The sequence below is a fragment of the Zonotrichia albicollis genome, chromosome 5 (genome assembly GCF_047830755.1).
Source record: "Zonotrichia albicollis isolate bZonAlb1 chromosome 5, bZonAlb1.hap1, whole genome shotgun sequence".
NCBI classification, from domain to species: Eukaryota; Metazoa; Chordata; class Aves; order Passeriformes; family Passerellidae; genus Zonotrichia; species Zonotrichia albicollis.
Window position 1 is genome coordinate 54,980,370 of NC_133823.1, and position 16,242 is coordinate 54,996,611.

General features: G+C 39.6%; 1 long non-coding RNA gene across 1 annotated transcript; it reads left to right on the forward strand.

The window, feature by feature from the left end:
- The first annotated feature begins 3,153 nt into the window (after positions 1-3,153).
- On the forward strand, positions 3,154-5,726 carry LOC113459031 (uncharacterized). The gene is made up of 3 exons (XR_012580289.1): positions 3,154-3,565; positions 4,521-4,579; positions 5,607-5,726. It is a non-coding gene; the product is annotated as an uncharacterized LOC113459031 (long non-coding RNA).
- The last annotated feature ends 10,516 nt before the right edge of the window (positions 5,727-16,242 follow it).

A 16,242-nucleotide genomic window follows, 5' to 3' on the forward strand; every position in this document is an offset into this window, starting at 1 on the left:
AGTGATTTTCTGAACATGAATAGACTGGGTCTGTGAATATTAAAAATTACTGTTATGCACTCCATAATTTATCACTCAAATTGCACCTTCAGCTATATTGGGTATGCTCAAGGATCCTCAAGACTGCGTGATTAAGTACTCAGTAAGTTAACTAAGAGTTGGCTTCTCATTTCCTCACATCTGGAAGGATCATTTACATTTGTCAGATTTATTACTTATTTCTAGAATATTTGCGAGGTCATAGCATCTAGGAGCTGGAAGTTACATATCTGGACCTAACTTCTTAATTGTTCATAGGCTTAGAATAAAAAAACTCAAGCAACTCATAGTCCATGGAGAAGTGAGCAAATAACTGGGTACAGGAGGTTCTTTTCCAAGAGGGCCCTGAGGGAGATCAGTGAAGGAGCTTTAGGGTTGTGTTCAGGGAACACCTCCTATGCCTGGGAATGACAGCTCCAGTTTAAAAATCTACCAGGAGATGGATTGCAGGCTGGCAGCTGGGATGATGAGAATGGGGAGCAAGCCTTCCAGCAGCGTGTGAGCAATGATAGATTAAACTGTTTTTAAACCCTTTGAGACCCTCAGGTGAAAGACACTATATGATTACAAATAATCCTGAAAAGGCAAATGCTGAATATAAAGCTGTCAGTGGTTCTTCTGGAGGATGCAGGTCGTGCACCATGGCTTCCACTGATGCAAGTCTGGTCAGCTTGTTTGTCCTGTGCAAACATTTCCTTTCCTGTCCTGCTTCTTGTTACCTTTAATAATTAGAAAATGAAATCAATTTAATATAGTGAATGTATTATTTTTTTAAGAAAATGGAATTTTCCTGACATTTACTACACTTTTTTATATGAACCTGTCTTGATTTTATTTTCCTGATGTTTATTTGATCATAAAAATGTAGGTTAGTGGCAATGTGAAGTGAAATCAACAGTGTAACTTGAATTTAAATGTATCTTTTGATTTAATGAAAGTTTTTACTTGTGACCATGGGAAAAAGGCAGCTCAGAAGTCACAACAAAACTCATATTCTGTAAAATGCATTTCAAAAGCAAAAATTATGTATTTCAGAAATTCCTGTGCACATCCTGCCAATTTTGACCTCTGTAAACTCCAGGAAGTCAGATTTTACATAGCTCTACACCACATATATTCTCAGGACCAAATTGATCCAGATGACTCCACTCCCAATCCCAGTAAACTCTGCACCATTCCTTCTCCATACCTTCTCTGTACCTTAGGCCAAACCTAAAAAAACTGCTGTGAGCTGTATGGGAAATGAACCTGATTCATGGTTATTCACTCTGTAAATAGACCATTAACTCCAAGGCAAGGGTTCAACACAGATACATGCAGCCATTTTTATACTTTGGGCATTATAATTCTTGTGCCTGCTACGTAAGCAAATGTGCAGAAAAATGCATGGACGTATTTGTGGAAATCTCTGACCTTCTAAAATGAATGGGAGTCTTACTGAAGATTCAAGTAGAAATAGGTCTTTCATTATTCCTTAAGCTGATGACCACCAGTCATGTTGGTGACAGTTTGCCTCCCTCCTAGTATCCCTGGAAAAGCAGAATTGATAGATGGCTCTTCCATTACCAAGAGCATCACAATTCTGGTGTGGTTTTAAATGTGTTTAGCCATCATTTCCTTCTCCTGGTATGATCCTGGGTGCAAGATAAAAGTAATTAAGTGTTTAATGAGGTTGAGAGAATGATGCACTAGGCAGAGTTTCATGGATTAAGCTTTGAGCTGTACAGAGAGGATCTAGTCCTAATAGACAATATATGCCTGTAATTTGCTAATGACTTTGTGGAAATTGTGGGTGCTTGATCTCTAAAGCAGCCTCCACTTGGAGCTGGCCCCTTGAAAGCACTAGCTTGGCAGGGCTGAGAGAACAAGCAGTTTGTGTAAACCATTACCTATGCAAACTCGTCATTTTGGCTGACAATAAGAGACAGTGGGAAGAAAATAATTAGACTAACCATGCTGAGTGTCCTCATCAAAGGACAAAATATCAGACCTAGAAATATGAGTGTGATTTCTTTTTTTTTTTTTTTCCAGTTGTTATCTTCAGACTAACACAAAAAGAGGCAATGAGAAAACAAGGATTTATGTCAGACTGGAACTCCTCATTATCAACCTGCTACCTTGAGATGGAAAAAAGAATTCCTGCAACTCGATTCTTCACAAGCAAACTCTGATTGCTAATTATTTGCTAAATTTCCTGCTGATGTTCCCTGAGTGTCGGCAGGCTTGATGAAAGTTTCTGATGCTTGTCTTGTCAGCAGGAGAGAAGAAAAAGTGGGGCAGTTTAGTTCAGAAAGGACCCTCACTGCTCATCACTTACATTTTCACTGAACGTGCATTGACACTCGTCTGCCACCAGTTCACAGCATCCCCTCCACCTTCCTTCATCACAGACGTTTGAAGTGCAGCTGCTCAGGTTCTCTAAAAATGTATGGCAATAAAAAACTCTGAAAAAACCAAAACTGATATCATGTCATTCACCTTCTACAGTCTCAAGAATAGAAGAAAACTTGCATGTCAGAAAATTATTGTAACAGGTACAGTCACTTTTACCTGTCTATCGCCTCTCTTCACACTCAGCCAAACTAAAAGCAATAAATTATTGCTGTCCAGTGTTATTTAATATTTGGTATTCAGATATTTCCCAGCACTGGCTATCTGGAGAGCTGCTAGGACAGTATTTCCAATATTCCTGTAACAATATGATGCTTCTATACAGAGAGAGGCCTGTGGTGTCAGACAGAGGTCAGTTTTTCAATGACATTGAATGATAACTGCAAAATTGCATAGGAGGAACATTGCAGAGGAGGAGCAGGGACTGGAATCTGGGCTCTCTGTGCCACAGGGAGGCCTCTGTACAATCTAAGTATATTAATAACCACACATGGTCTCCTTTTCCTTACTGATGAATATTATTCCATGCATTGTGGAAGGGCTTTAATGGGAGAAAATTAGAGGACATTTCTTGTCTTCCTCTCATTTTACATCAACTACCATAATTAGGTGATGGTCTTACAGCTATCCTTTTTTGGGAAACAGAAGAATCAGTATTTTGGGGGTTGTTTGAGTCATCAGCTAGGCAGATTTAACACCCATAAATCCATGGGCTCTCATGGAATACACCCATGGCTGCTGAGTGAGCTGGCAGTTGTTGCTGTTCTGCTGCTCTCCACAATCTTTGAAAAATCATGGAGAATGGGAGAGCTGCCTGATGACTGGAGGAATGCCAATGTTATTTCTATCTTCAAAAAGGGGAAGAAGGAGAGCCCAGGAAACAATCAGCCAGAGAGCCTCATCTCCATCCCTGCAATGATTATGGAAAAGGTCATTCTGGAGGTCATCACCAAGAATATAAAAGAAAAGAAGGTCATCAGGAGTAGTCAGCGTAGACTCTTCAAGGGGGAATCAAGCTTAACCAATCTGACCTTCTGTGATCGCCTGGCAGGATGGATCAATGAGGAGAGAGCAGTGGATTTGTCCATCTTGACTTCACAAGGGTTTTGCGCTGTCTCCCATGGTATCCGTGCAGGTAAGCTCAGGAAATGTGGGTTAGGTGAGTGGACAGTGAGGTGGATCAGGAGCTGGCTGAATGGCAGAACTCAGAGGGCTGTGGGCAGCAGAGTAGTCCATGACGTTCCCTAGGAATCAATAGTGAGTCCAGTCTTGCTCAATTTGTTTGTCAGCAACCTGGACAATGGGATAGAATGTGCCCTCAGCACGTTTCCTGGTGGTGCAGACTGGGGGAGTGGCTCAGGTGTGCATTTATGCCACACCTGAGGCTGTGCTGCCATTCAGTGGGACCTCGATGGGCTGGAGCTGGGCAGAGGGAAACTCAGTGAGGTTCAGCAAGGGCAAGTGTGGGGTCCTGCACTTGGGGAGGAATGGCCCCAGGTACCAGCACAGGCTGGGGACTGACCTGCTAAAGAGTAGATCTGAATAAAACCCACCATCTTTCCAATCTGAATAACTTTGCATCTTCACTGTATCTGAGAAACAGAGGTATACATAGTTATACTATCCAGGTACATTTGAAGATCAAATAGAAAACATCTGAAGGAAAGTTTGGCATCTGATCCAAGAACAGATTTTAATAATTTTTAAACAGACCAACTGATTAGTTGTGAGTTTGTAAGGAATTTGTTATATGAAAGCTTCCAGAAATCTTACACTGCCTTAGTGTATTTTTATGTCAATAAGATCAGTCGAGATAGTTAAAACAAGCAACAAAAATTTATAGCACTCAGGAAGTGCTGAGCTACTGTGAAGGGATGATGCAGTGAATTAATGACATAGTTTATTATATTTTTTCCTTATGACTTTGCATTAGAGGGGCTAGCTGTATAGACACAATTTTATTCAGATCACATAATGTTCAGTGCATTAGGTTTAATGGGCCTACTTCAAATGAGATTAAAGAAGTCATATTTAAAAAGAAAGTATGCTGGAATGATTAAAAATACCTAACTTATTTTTATTTTCCTTAGCTTTTATGTCTAGGATTTCTTCTGCCATGAGAATTGGAAGAATGACTTTTTTTTCCCTGGTTAGTATAATTGTTGAGGCAATTTTTTTTCCTGTGCTTTCCTTAAAAGAAACATATCATGTATTCTGACCTTTCTGAAGTATTCAGAATTCAGTCCCCTACAGTGCCATTACTTATTTTCTGGGTTATTAGATTATTTCCAAGTATCATACCATGAAATAAAAATGTGTAACCCTGTTCAATATAAACTTAGTGACACTAGGGGTGAGAGAATCAGGAGTGCAGGTAAACAAATAAACAATGAAAACTTGGGACCATCTCATGTCTTGTTCATGTGTTATGTTAAACTGCAATTTCTCGACAAGCTTCTATTCCTCCTTCTGTATGAATCTCATTTATCTCTGGCCACATTTGAAACTAACACAATTTTCACAGGATCAGGTTACATGGATGGTTTCCAAAGTTTAGCTCTGCATGAGGCAGGTGGTGCTTGAATTTATGATTAAGGAACTTTCCTCTGGAAAGATTTCCTTGAAAACTTGAAGCTAGAAAGTGCTGCAACTTTGAGGAGAGAACAAAATACTAGGAATCAGTTATTTTAGAAGTTTGGTTACAAATGGATGCTTTCTCTGTCATGTGACTGAAACCCAAGCACTAAAATTCAGACATAGTTTTTGCCCTAAAGCCACATTCTGCAGCAAAATGCTCTAACAGAACGCCTCTGACAGGAGTCTTGGCGAAGAAAGAACATTATTGTGATCCCACTTTGTATCAGCTACTGCATTCTTGAATTCACAGCTGCAAATCTGTGTAAAATGTCCTAGATTAGCAGCCGGGCTCAAATGTTACTAGACCATTATGGAAATGCCACTAGAGCCACTGCTTGAAAAAGCCTGGGTTAGTGTATCTGCATCTGAGGAGATGCAGCATGGAGACTGGGATAAGCATGCAGACTTCAGAACCTGTCCATAGTTTTCCAGATTCTCAGAATTCATTTGGTCTCAAGATCAAGAAAAAGAATAAAAATTTATATATTTTCATCCAAAATTAATCATACTCTTTCATGCTCTGTTGATCATTCCTGTAGAGAAAAACCTTTCTGATGCAGCAAAACCAAAATGTTCACATGCCAATGTGTGTGTTCCTCCACACTGTCCAGAAGGTACTAAAGGGAGAGTAAGTATTTAGCTCACTTTTCCATCCATCCATCCATCCATCCATCCATCCATCCATCCATCCATCCATCCATCCATCCATCCATCCATCCATCTCTCTGAGGCACCGCATGGTCCTGCAGGTCCCCTAGTTCTCTATCTGTTTTGGGCTACCCTTAGGAGCACCTGGGGAGCCACGTCCACATGCTCCAACCTTTTGACACTAAAATGTGATACACCCCATCACACAATCTTTGTAAATCTTTGCACCCAAGTGTGTGGCTGAATCTTTCCTGAATTTGTAGGGTGTGTTTCTATCAGGGTAAGTTTTGGTCTTACCTACCATACAAAGATTTTGTAGTCAATCCTGCAAAGAAATTGGAAGGAAGCTAATTCTTTTGCTACTACCAAAGCCTTTTAGTTTATTTCCTTTGCGGCCTGGAGGAGGTTTTGTTCCAAGCTAAGAAAGATCTCAGAGCCCATCATTTTTTCCCTACGTTTTTCCTTCAGGGTTGGTCAAAAGTTCAGTGCTTAAGATGAGGAAAGCCACAGGGCTCTTGGCAGAACTGGCCCACAGCAAAGTGAGAGGCACAAGTTTGCTTGGTTCATTGCATACAGTCATGCCATATTGCAACTAGAAAACTATTACTGTATCTAAGAGGAGAAAGAAATGACTTCTTAATTTGAAAATGACTTTTCTGTGTTAGGGATTTGACAGGGAGGATGAAGGACTAGAGGAGATAAAGTGTCGCTCTGCTGAAAAAATCATTTTGTAAGCATGAAATATTGATCTGGCATGTATTGTGTGAGTTCTTGCAGTATGTGTATATTGAGTTCCAAATGTTGCACATTCAGAAAAGCCAAGTTAGAAAAATCACTTACAGGGATATATACACAAAAGTCCACAATATGGGCTGTCTGGAAAAGCACAAAATGTTTATCTAGACAAGAAGAAAATTCTTTTCCATATTGCTGAATAAGGTTTTTGTGGCCACAAGTTTTGTGTGAGCAGGATTTAATGCTATCTAAAGTATCCATAATCTGCATTTTTATGGCTAATTAATATAGCTGGTTTGAAAAGTGCTTTCATTAGAATTTGTCTTTTGTTTTCCCCCTTTCCTTTTTCTTGACTTCAATAGAAATTTCTTTTGCAACCCTGAATATGGGAACATTTATACCCACATCTTTTTATAGCTCCATATTTTAAAGTGCTGTCTCTAATTGTTGTTGCTCTCTGGCCACTTTACAACATCTTTAAAACTTCCCTATATTCCCAGACTGACATGAAATGGTCATAGTCTAAATGTACAGCAGACTCAGAGGAACTTAATTACAGATGTGTCATTAAAAGCACATTGATTTTCACTGATTAATCCTTAAAAGGATTAATTATTTGCTTTTTATAAATAATGTGGTGCAACCTGCTCAAATTTTCAGTTCTACCTATATCTCTCACCATTATAACAAAAAAGGGTTAAGATCTCTGTTTTTTGAGGCTCTATTGTCTTTGCTATAATGCTTTTCTTTCTGATCATGAGGGTTAGAAAAATATTTCTACAGATACAAACATTTCAGATTCTGAAGGAATAAAATCCTTTCATGAACTGAAAATTTAAGAAAACAAGGGTTTTAAGACTGAGGAAGAAGCACGAAGAGCTGGCACTGTCCAGTTGAATACAATGCATATGTTCGGGTAAATCTTCTAATTCATTGAACAACAAAGATTTTCTAACAGACCACATGAATTTTTCATGATGTGGGTACAGTTTTGTCACCATTGTACAAATACTGATACATGTTAATAAGTCAGTTACATACTTTTTATATGCAAATAATGTAAGCATTAACAATACAGTCACAATAGTATCAGAATCAATAAATTATAAAAATTTTGAAAGCGTACCTTTGCTATTTTTTTATAACTGGATATAAAGATGGAATTATGGTTATTTAGCAGTTAAGACAGAGCTTTAAAATGAAAAGAACGCCATGTCTTCCAAAAAGCCATAACCAAAGCTATAGCTATGACAGTACAGCTAAGAGAATGTTCTGCTCATGGCTGGGGAGGAGAACGAGGTTGGTAAAGAATGGAATCCAACTGTCAGGGCTTCTCACCTCTAAACAAGAATTATTCTTTCCCCAAAGCGTCATGATTAAAAAAACAAATCTCAGCATAATTCATTTAAAGGGTGCAGCACAACTGTTCACCAAAACATGATTAATTTTTTCATTTCTGAAAGAAAGGAATGATTCCAAAGTACTGAAGATGATATCAGTCCCCCATTTATGATGGTGTAAAGGTGATGGCAGCTGGGGTTGCAATGGTTCAAGGAAAATTTGCCTCGAGGATGCAGAATATCTCTTCACATAAGACAGAATGCAAGATCTGTATGAGCAAGGATAATCTCTGGAAAAGGAAAACTACCAACTCTCCCTGAGGAGTGTCCTGTTCTACAGGGACTGAGGCCATATGGATGGTTTGGTGCATGGTGACCTCTGTCCCTTGTTCTCCTTGTAGCTAACAGGGAGATGAAAGCAATTGCACCTCCCTCTGCCGGTTATCACTGCTGATACACATCCACAAACCAGAAACTTCAGGCAGATATTTCCATCCTGGAGAGAGAGCCTGTGTGCTGCTTTCCAGGAGGTGGCACATTTCCTATCCAGGCACAAAAAGAATGCTTCATGCTCACTCCCCATGGAAGACCAGGTGGAATATGACCCAAAGATACTTCCTCCCCTCTGTTTTACAATTACAGTGAAGATCTGGAGTGGAGAGGCAGCAGTCAAATTAATAATTAGCACTCTGATAACTACATCTGTGTTTTTAAGATTTCATTTTGATTTGCATGGGCCTGCAGAGTCAGCTGTTAAGTTGTAATTCAGCTGTGTTAAGTGTTTATTTGTCATTTTTAGAAGAGGGAGAGAAAAAATCTAACAGAATTGGATCTTTGTCATTAGACCTAGGAAAAAATATGAGCCTAAATGCTTAATTCATTAGTGAAGCACTGGGGCCAACGCTACCAAAAGAAAGGAAAAATCTTTTACAAGCAGGTAATAAGTAAACAAATGCTCCCCAGAAGCGACAAACAGATGAATGATGCACACTGACATTTCACACATTCATCTTAAGGAGGAAATTGGACCTGAAGTGATTCTCTTGGTTGATAATTGGCTATAACTGAACAGAGCAGGGCACTTCTACCTAACTGATGTATGTTATAATTTCATCATAGGTTCACAAAGGAAATGGCGTTTATGATTGAAAACAGCAAATGTACTGTACACATAGTGGGTGTTTACTGCTGCAGTTGCAATATGTATGGAGCTTTGTACTCTTCTGTCTTCTCTTTCCAAGGCATTCAGACTCCATGTTGCCTCCCACACACTCCTGGATCCTTCTGGATGCAAAGCACTCAGGTGGTGCCTGAAAGTGCTGTTCTGAAAGCAAACCCCTTTGACCAACGCTGTTTAACCTGTGATGCTGCTACCTGCCTATTGCTGTCTTAAAATAGGTGCTCATAAGCATCCTTTGAACTAATGCCTCCTTCCTGTAGTCAGCCGAAACAAAATCAGAAGTGAAGACTAGAAGAACCTGTCAGTTGAAAGCCAAAGCAATTTTTCCGTTTACATTTGGAAATGTGAAAGGCCTTTGGCATTGTCTCAAAAAAATTTACTGTTGCAATACACATCACATGGGCAGCTATAGTTTTTACCCTCATATTAACAGGACAGCAAAGCTGCGAAGATCCATGGTTGGGATCTGTGAAATTGCCATTAATTTCTGGATTCTTGGATGAAATTTATAATTACTACTCACTCCCAAATCTGATATCAAATCTAGGGGAATAGCAAACTCCCACCTCTGAGTGGTGATGTTTAAAATTGTAAAATTAAATTCTTCTTTGGATAAAACTGGAAAAAATAAATTAAACTTTTTCCAGGAATCTGCCCATGTCTTCATTGCTTTAGGAATCAAATCCCTTCACCAAACATTCTGTCAAGGAGATCCAGAGATTATTGCTAAAATAAACCAAAAAAAATCATAGAAACATTTAGGTTGGTAAAGACCTTTAAGATTATCAACTCCAGCTGTAAACCAAACACTGACAAGCCCAGCATTAAACCACGTCCCTGAGTACCCCATCTACACCACCCACATGTCCTTTAAATACATTCAAGGATGACAACTCCCTATGGCAGCCTGTTCCAGAGCTTGACCACATTTTTGGAAGGTATTTTTGCTCATAACCAGTCCACATCTCTCCTGGCACAACTTGAGGCCATTTCTTCTCCTCCTACTGCTTATTAACTGGGAGAAGAGATAGGCCCTCACCTGGCTACAGCGTCCTTTCAGGAGTTGTAGAGAACAGTAAGATTTCTTCTCAGCCTCCTTTTGTCCTGGCTAAACACCTCCTGCTCCCTCAGCTGCTCCTCATAGGACCTGTGCTCCAGGACCTTCCCCAGCTCTGTTGCCTCCTCTGGACATGCTCCAGCACCTCAGTGTCTTTCTTGTCATGAGGAGCCCAAAGCTGACCCCAGGATTTGAGGTGCGGCCTCACCAGTGCCAAATACAGGGAAACAATCACTGCCCTGGTCTCCCTTGACACACTATTTCTGAAATAAGCCTGGTGTCATTTGCCTTAGCCATCTGGGCACAGCTGGATCATGTTCAGCTATTGACCACCTCCTGCAGATCCCTTTCTGCAGGGCAGCTTTCCCAGCCTGTAGTGCTGCCTAAGGGAATGGCCTGAAGTTGTGCCAAGGTAGGTTTAGATATTAGGAAAAGATTCTTCACCCAGAGGGTGGTTGGGCCCTGGAACGGGCTTCTCAGGGCAGTGGTCACAGCCCCATGCCTGAGAGAGCTCAAGGATCATTTGATCATTCAAGCACATGGTGTGACTCTTGGGGACGGTCCTGTGCAGGGCCAGGAGCTGAACTCGCTGATCCTTGTGGGTACCTTCCAACTCAGCTGACTCAGTGACTCTGGGATTCTGTGACCCAAGGGGAGGATGTGGGACTTGGATTTGTTGAATCTCATAGAACTGATTTCAGCCCATCGATCCAGCTTGTCCAGATCCCTCGGCAGAGCCTTTCTTCCCTCCAGCAGATTGACTCCCACACCCAACTTGGTGTCATCTACAAATTGACAGAGGGTGCACTCAATTCCTTTGTTCAGGTCATTAGTAAAGATGCTAAAAAGGACTGGTCTAAATATTGAGCCCTGGGAACACCACTGATGGGTGTAACTCCACCCAGCATCACTCTCTGGGCCCGGACATCCAGCCTGCTTTCTACACAACAGGGTTGATCCATGCAAGCCAGGTTTCTCCAGGAAAATGCTCTGGAGACTCACTTCAGCTGTGGCCTCCTGTGGTCATTCTTTTACAGGATACAGAAGTTCCAGGCAAAAAATATATAAAGAATATTCTCAGGGCTCTTGATGAATTCAGAGCAACCTCTAGGCCATTCCAAAGAAATTCTATCTGCTTTTTCATCAATTGGAAACTTTTCTTTCTAATCTGGAATGGGAGAACTTTGGAATCCCAACATTTTGCAAAAAGAGAAATTATCTAATGCCAGACTAAACTTAAAAGGATAGCAGCATTTTTTCTTATAAAATGTTCAGATACTGTGGAAATAAAAATTCCTAAAAATAGAGACTGATTTGAAATGTCATTATTAATAAGCTTTTTCATTAGGAATAAAAAGTTTTCACTATAAGCATTGCAACAGGGACCTGCATGGACCAGTCACATCCTTGTACTTACATTCAGTATCACATTGCTCATTTACATTGAAATTAATCAGATTTTTTCTCAAATCCTTATCTTCAGCACTGATTCCTAACAATACATCATTTATACACTTGATTTTTCTTTACTGAACTGAGCTTAGGAATTCAAATTCTCAGATATTTGAATATACAATTCATATACGTATAACACTTTTGATGAACATCATTAAAATGCTTGTTCTTTTTAATCAATTGCTCAAAAATCACTGTGCTTTTGAGCTCTAACACTCTGTTCTCCTTTGCTTGGGCAGATAAAACTACATGGGACACAGAGTACGTAATTATTTACATGCTTATACCAGAAATAATTTTCTAAAGAGGTTACAGTATTATGAGAGCATTTAATGAAGTACTTTCAGTTTTTGTGCAATTAATGCAAATTTATGTGATGATCTACTATTTTACCAATCACTGACTGTGTGCATTTTAATTTTCTATCCTTCCTTTTACCAAAAAAGTTGTTTGCATTATACTCTTGACTGAGTTTAATTACAGCTGCTTTGAAATTTGCAATTTGTGCTCTGTGGGACGATCTACAATTCCAAAAAAAACAAAAAGAAATTCAGAATGGAAGGGAAAACATCTTCAAATTCCCCTTGGGAAGGAAGCCTGGGTGAGGAGCAATGACTGAGATCTCTTCCCTTAGCTGACTGAACGACAGAGCTCTCTTGACCACAGATATTTGTTCCAAAGCCTTTCCTTTTTGTTTGTCATACATCAGGAGATTCTGGTGCCAGCTAGGCTGTTTGAATTTCCTTCTTTGAGGAGGAAACCCCAGTGCTGTGGCAGAGCTGGTGGCTCTGGTGACTTTCAATGCTATGCCTATTGCTCATGTGGCCTCATGCAGTGAAAAATTTTAGTGTTTATACTCATGTACAGGGATTTAAACGTGAGAATGACCAAGGTCTGGATCACAGTGCTGAAATACATTTTAATGGCAGCACAATTAAGTTGACTTTACATCTGTATTCATTGTGACACAACGTTATTATTTTCTATTAAGGAAAAAAATACATATTTCTGCCCACCCTTTCTTATTGTTTAATCTGGAGTATTTCCATTCACACAGGATTAAAATTACAAGCCTCCTTCAATTTTTTTTTTTGCTGTTTTGTCATTCCCTCAATTTTTCTGCCTCAGGCACGTGAAGCAAACCTCCTTTCACATACAGCCAAGACCACTTTTTACAAGATTAGTTTACTCTGGAGGCAAGCTGATAGCCATAACATATTTTTTTTTTCCATTTCCACAATTTTCCCTGTCTATACCAACCAGATCTGCAGAGCTTTCACCAAGTCTCAGTTCTTTGACTAACAGAGCAGTATTTTGCTATGATTTTGTGGTCATGGAAACTAACAGACACTGCATTGGGTTAATTGTTTTATGCATACAGATCTAAATTACCTTACTGAAGTACACTAGCCAAATAAATCCATCTTCCTTTAGGTGTTTTTCAGAAACTGGAAATTGCCATTAAAATATCAAAACTGTGCATCAATGGAGATAGAACTTCTTTCCACATTTTAAATAATTTTCTTTCCACATTCCACCTTGCTGTAGGATGTTTACTTCTCTTGTTTTCCCATCAGTACAGAAAAGCGAAGCAAGGATAATTAATTTTCTTTACTGCTAACTCAGCCACTCCTTTTCCAGCCCTTTTTCTGTGGGGTGAAAGCGCTTGTCTCATCTGACATCCTCCCATCACTTGAGCCTCCTTTGGCACTTTCAGTTGCATCAGCATTTTGATACCTGTCTGCAGCTATCCAGCTCCCTGCACCTTCCATTTATTTCTTAACCAGTTCACATATATTTTCTCCCCTGTTGTGCCTTATGCCAGGGTATTTGCATAGTGAAATCCTTGGACTCTTACAGATCCTTCCTTTCAAGGTTGCTCTTTTTCTGCAAGGTTTATATTATTTCTCAGTAGTCTGGTGAGGAGTAGACTGAGGTCACTGCTTATTATCCAGGACAAAAATATCTTATCTTTTTCATACATTTCCCTTTGGTTTTCTATTCTTTATTTGATCTTTTGCAATTAAAGTGCGAACTTATCGGGTTTTTGTTCTCTGTTTGTGAAGCATTTAGTACAAGGCTTTTGGGACATGTGAATTCCTAGACCCTGCAGTAATAAAAGACTAAGCACTTACAGACAGGGTAAAATAAGATATTGAAGGTAGAGTTATCTCCCAAACAAACATTATACATCCCAGAAACTTAGGGCTACCCTCAAATTCAGAGAAATGCAGTAATATTAGGTCACCAAAAAATGTTTGTCTGTTTGGACAATGTTAGTCCTGGTGTGACGCTGTGTAATAACAATATGGTTATGGCATTATAAGGATTTAAGCTGTCATTGACTCAAAGTTACTCTTTTTTCTGTCCCCTGAGGACTGTCAGAACAAGAGCAGTGTCCAGGGGTAGCCAAGGAGAGAACTCCTGAGGATCCCCCTAAGCAACACTTTTCCTTTCTCCCACTGATAAATTAGAAACTCGCAGCTCTGATGAATAACAGCAAAAAAGGACATAATTTCTAAAATAATTACTTTGAAAATGTCCTATGAAAAGAGTTCAAGTAATTCTGATGATATATGAATAATGAAGAGTCTATATTTTATAACAGAAGTCATTAGGGATGAATAAAAGTCTGACAGAAGGTGTAAAAGTACCTATTTTCAATTAACTCTAACTCAAACTAAACAATGGATTTACTTGTAAATTCTCAGAAAATCCATTGCATACTCTGTAAGTACTGTAATTTTTAGGAAAAATGGAATATATTTAGTGCATAGAAAAGTGACTGGATCCCTCCTTTAAACGGAAATTTCATTTCCGCCTCAACTTTAAACCAGTGCTGGGCTCCTTCCTAATTCTCCTACTTCACTCTATCCACAGAGTGAAAATAGAAGGTGAATAGGAGCCTACAAGGAAACCTGATATATCATCAGGGGAAAAAACTTGATAGATAAAGAGAGTTCCATGAATCATAAAAATATATCTCAATAACTAAGCTAGAAGGAAAAAAATCCAACCTTGATTGGCCAATTATAAAACTATAAATGACTGAACTTTTGAGAATGCTCTTGTGGCATCAGCGGAAGCTTTTAACTAAGTCTGATGACATCCTGTCCTTATTGTGTTTGTATTTCAGCATACACTTTCCATCCTGTCTTATGTTGCTCTCATACTGCTGTTTAAAATATTTGCAGTAAAAATTCTTCTGGAAATGCACATGCTTTAAACATGGTTAAACAAATATGCTTTAAACATGGTTAAACAAAATAAAAAACCAAATTCATAAACACCATGCATGGCAATCCTGCAGATTTTGTCCCCACCTCATTTCTTTTTCAGGACAGTCTTCCAAAAAGACTTTCATCAGGAAGAGGAAGAAATCGTATACAAGCATAAAACTGTTATCTTGCAATGTTAACGTGTCTGGATTTTTAATAGTTTCTATGTATTTTAAGGAATTATTTAATCTAAGTACAAACTGTATAAATCTTAATTTTTTTCACTATTGTACATCCATTATATTTTATGGATTTTTCTTAACAACATGGATGGAGCTCTAATAGATTTAACCAAAAACTATGCTGGGCATATAGCAAAGGACATTGTCTCTGTAAGAATCACGGTGTTATAACTTCCTGCTCCTTCCAGTATATAGTCCTAATATTACATTAGCATATGGCCTGAGTAAGCTTTTTTAATGTATTAGCCTGACTTAGACAATATATCAAACCTCTGTCCTTGCTCTGTGGATCTGCTTGTCTGTCTTTCCTCCCTCTCCCAGAAGCAGGAAAGCCACAGAGCTAATAGCAGCCCCAGATGTTGTGCAAGAAGCTGTGTGTGAGCTGCAGGAAGAGATCCAGCCTGGTACCCAGGAAAAGGCAGGTTGGAGGCGGTGATGGTGCATCCTGTTTGGCAGTGCCAGTATTTATGGGTGCATGGGACAGGCAGTGGGCACACGGGCAGCTGCTGACAGCCACCCACAGGTGTCCCCTGCAGCAGGGCATGCCACAAGGGGCATGGAGGGATGGAGTGGGAAGGCAAGACTGGTGGGCAAACACCTTGGGTGAAACCACATCTCATTGTTCTTTTGGCCACTGAGTAAACTGTTGAGTTTTGCTATGTCAGCTCCACATTGACAGTGGCACTGAATAAGACCTTTAGCTTGTCCCCAAAGCATCCAGGATTCTTGTGAGATCTCCCACCCAAGGAATTTCTAGATCCAAAGCTGTACAGCTTGCAAGACCACAGGATAACAAAGGTGGGAAATCCTTTGATATCTATATGTCCATGACTGTGGGTTATTTTCTGCACTCAGTAAAGGTAAATATGAATGTAATTGGGAGCTGTATTTTTTGTTGGTTATGAAAGGGTTAAAAAGAAACACATTTGCAGCACAGAGGCAGAGCGACCTTGTGGGGAGCATTCTGGCCTGTACCAGCAGTTCTTTCTTCCTTTCCACATAGCTTCTAATGGAAAAGTACTGCCTGCCCTCTGTAAATTATTAATTTCTTCATGTTATCAGATACTGTTGATAAAAAGACAAGTGGCCCCTGTACTGACTGTCTGGGGTAAAATGAATAATTGCTGATGCCCTTTAAACTCTGTATAGGTTTTCATCTACTTTCCACTGGGCTCGGCTTTGCACTGTGCAATGGACTGTTACACACTTTAGCTGCTCACAAGTAACTCCCTGTGGAATAAACCCTTACTGCTTTCATTTTAGGGGCTGACTTAGACGAATGACTTTAAATTACTTACAA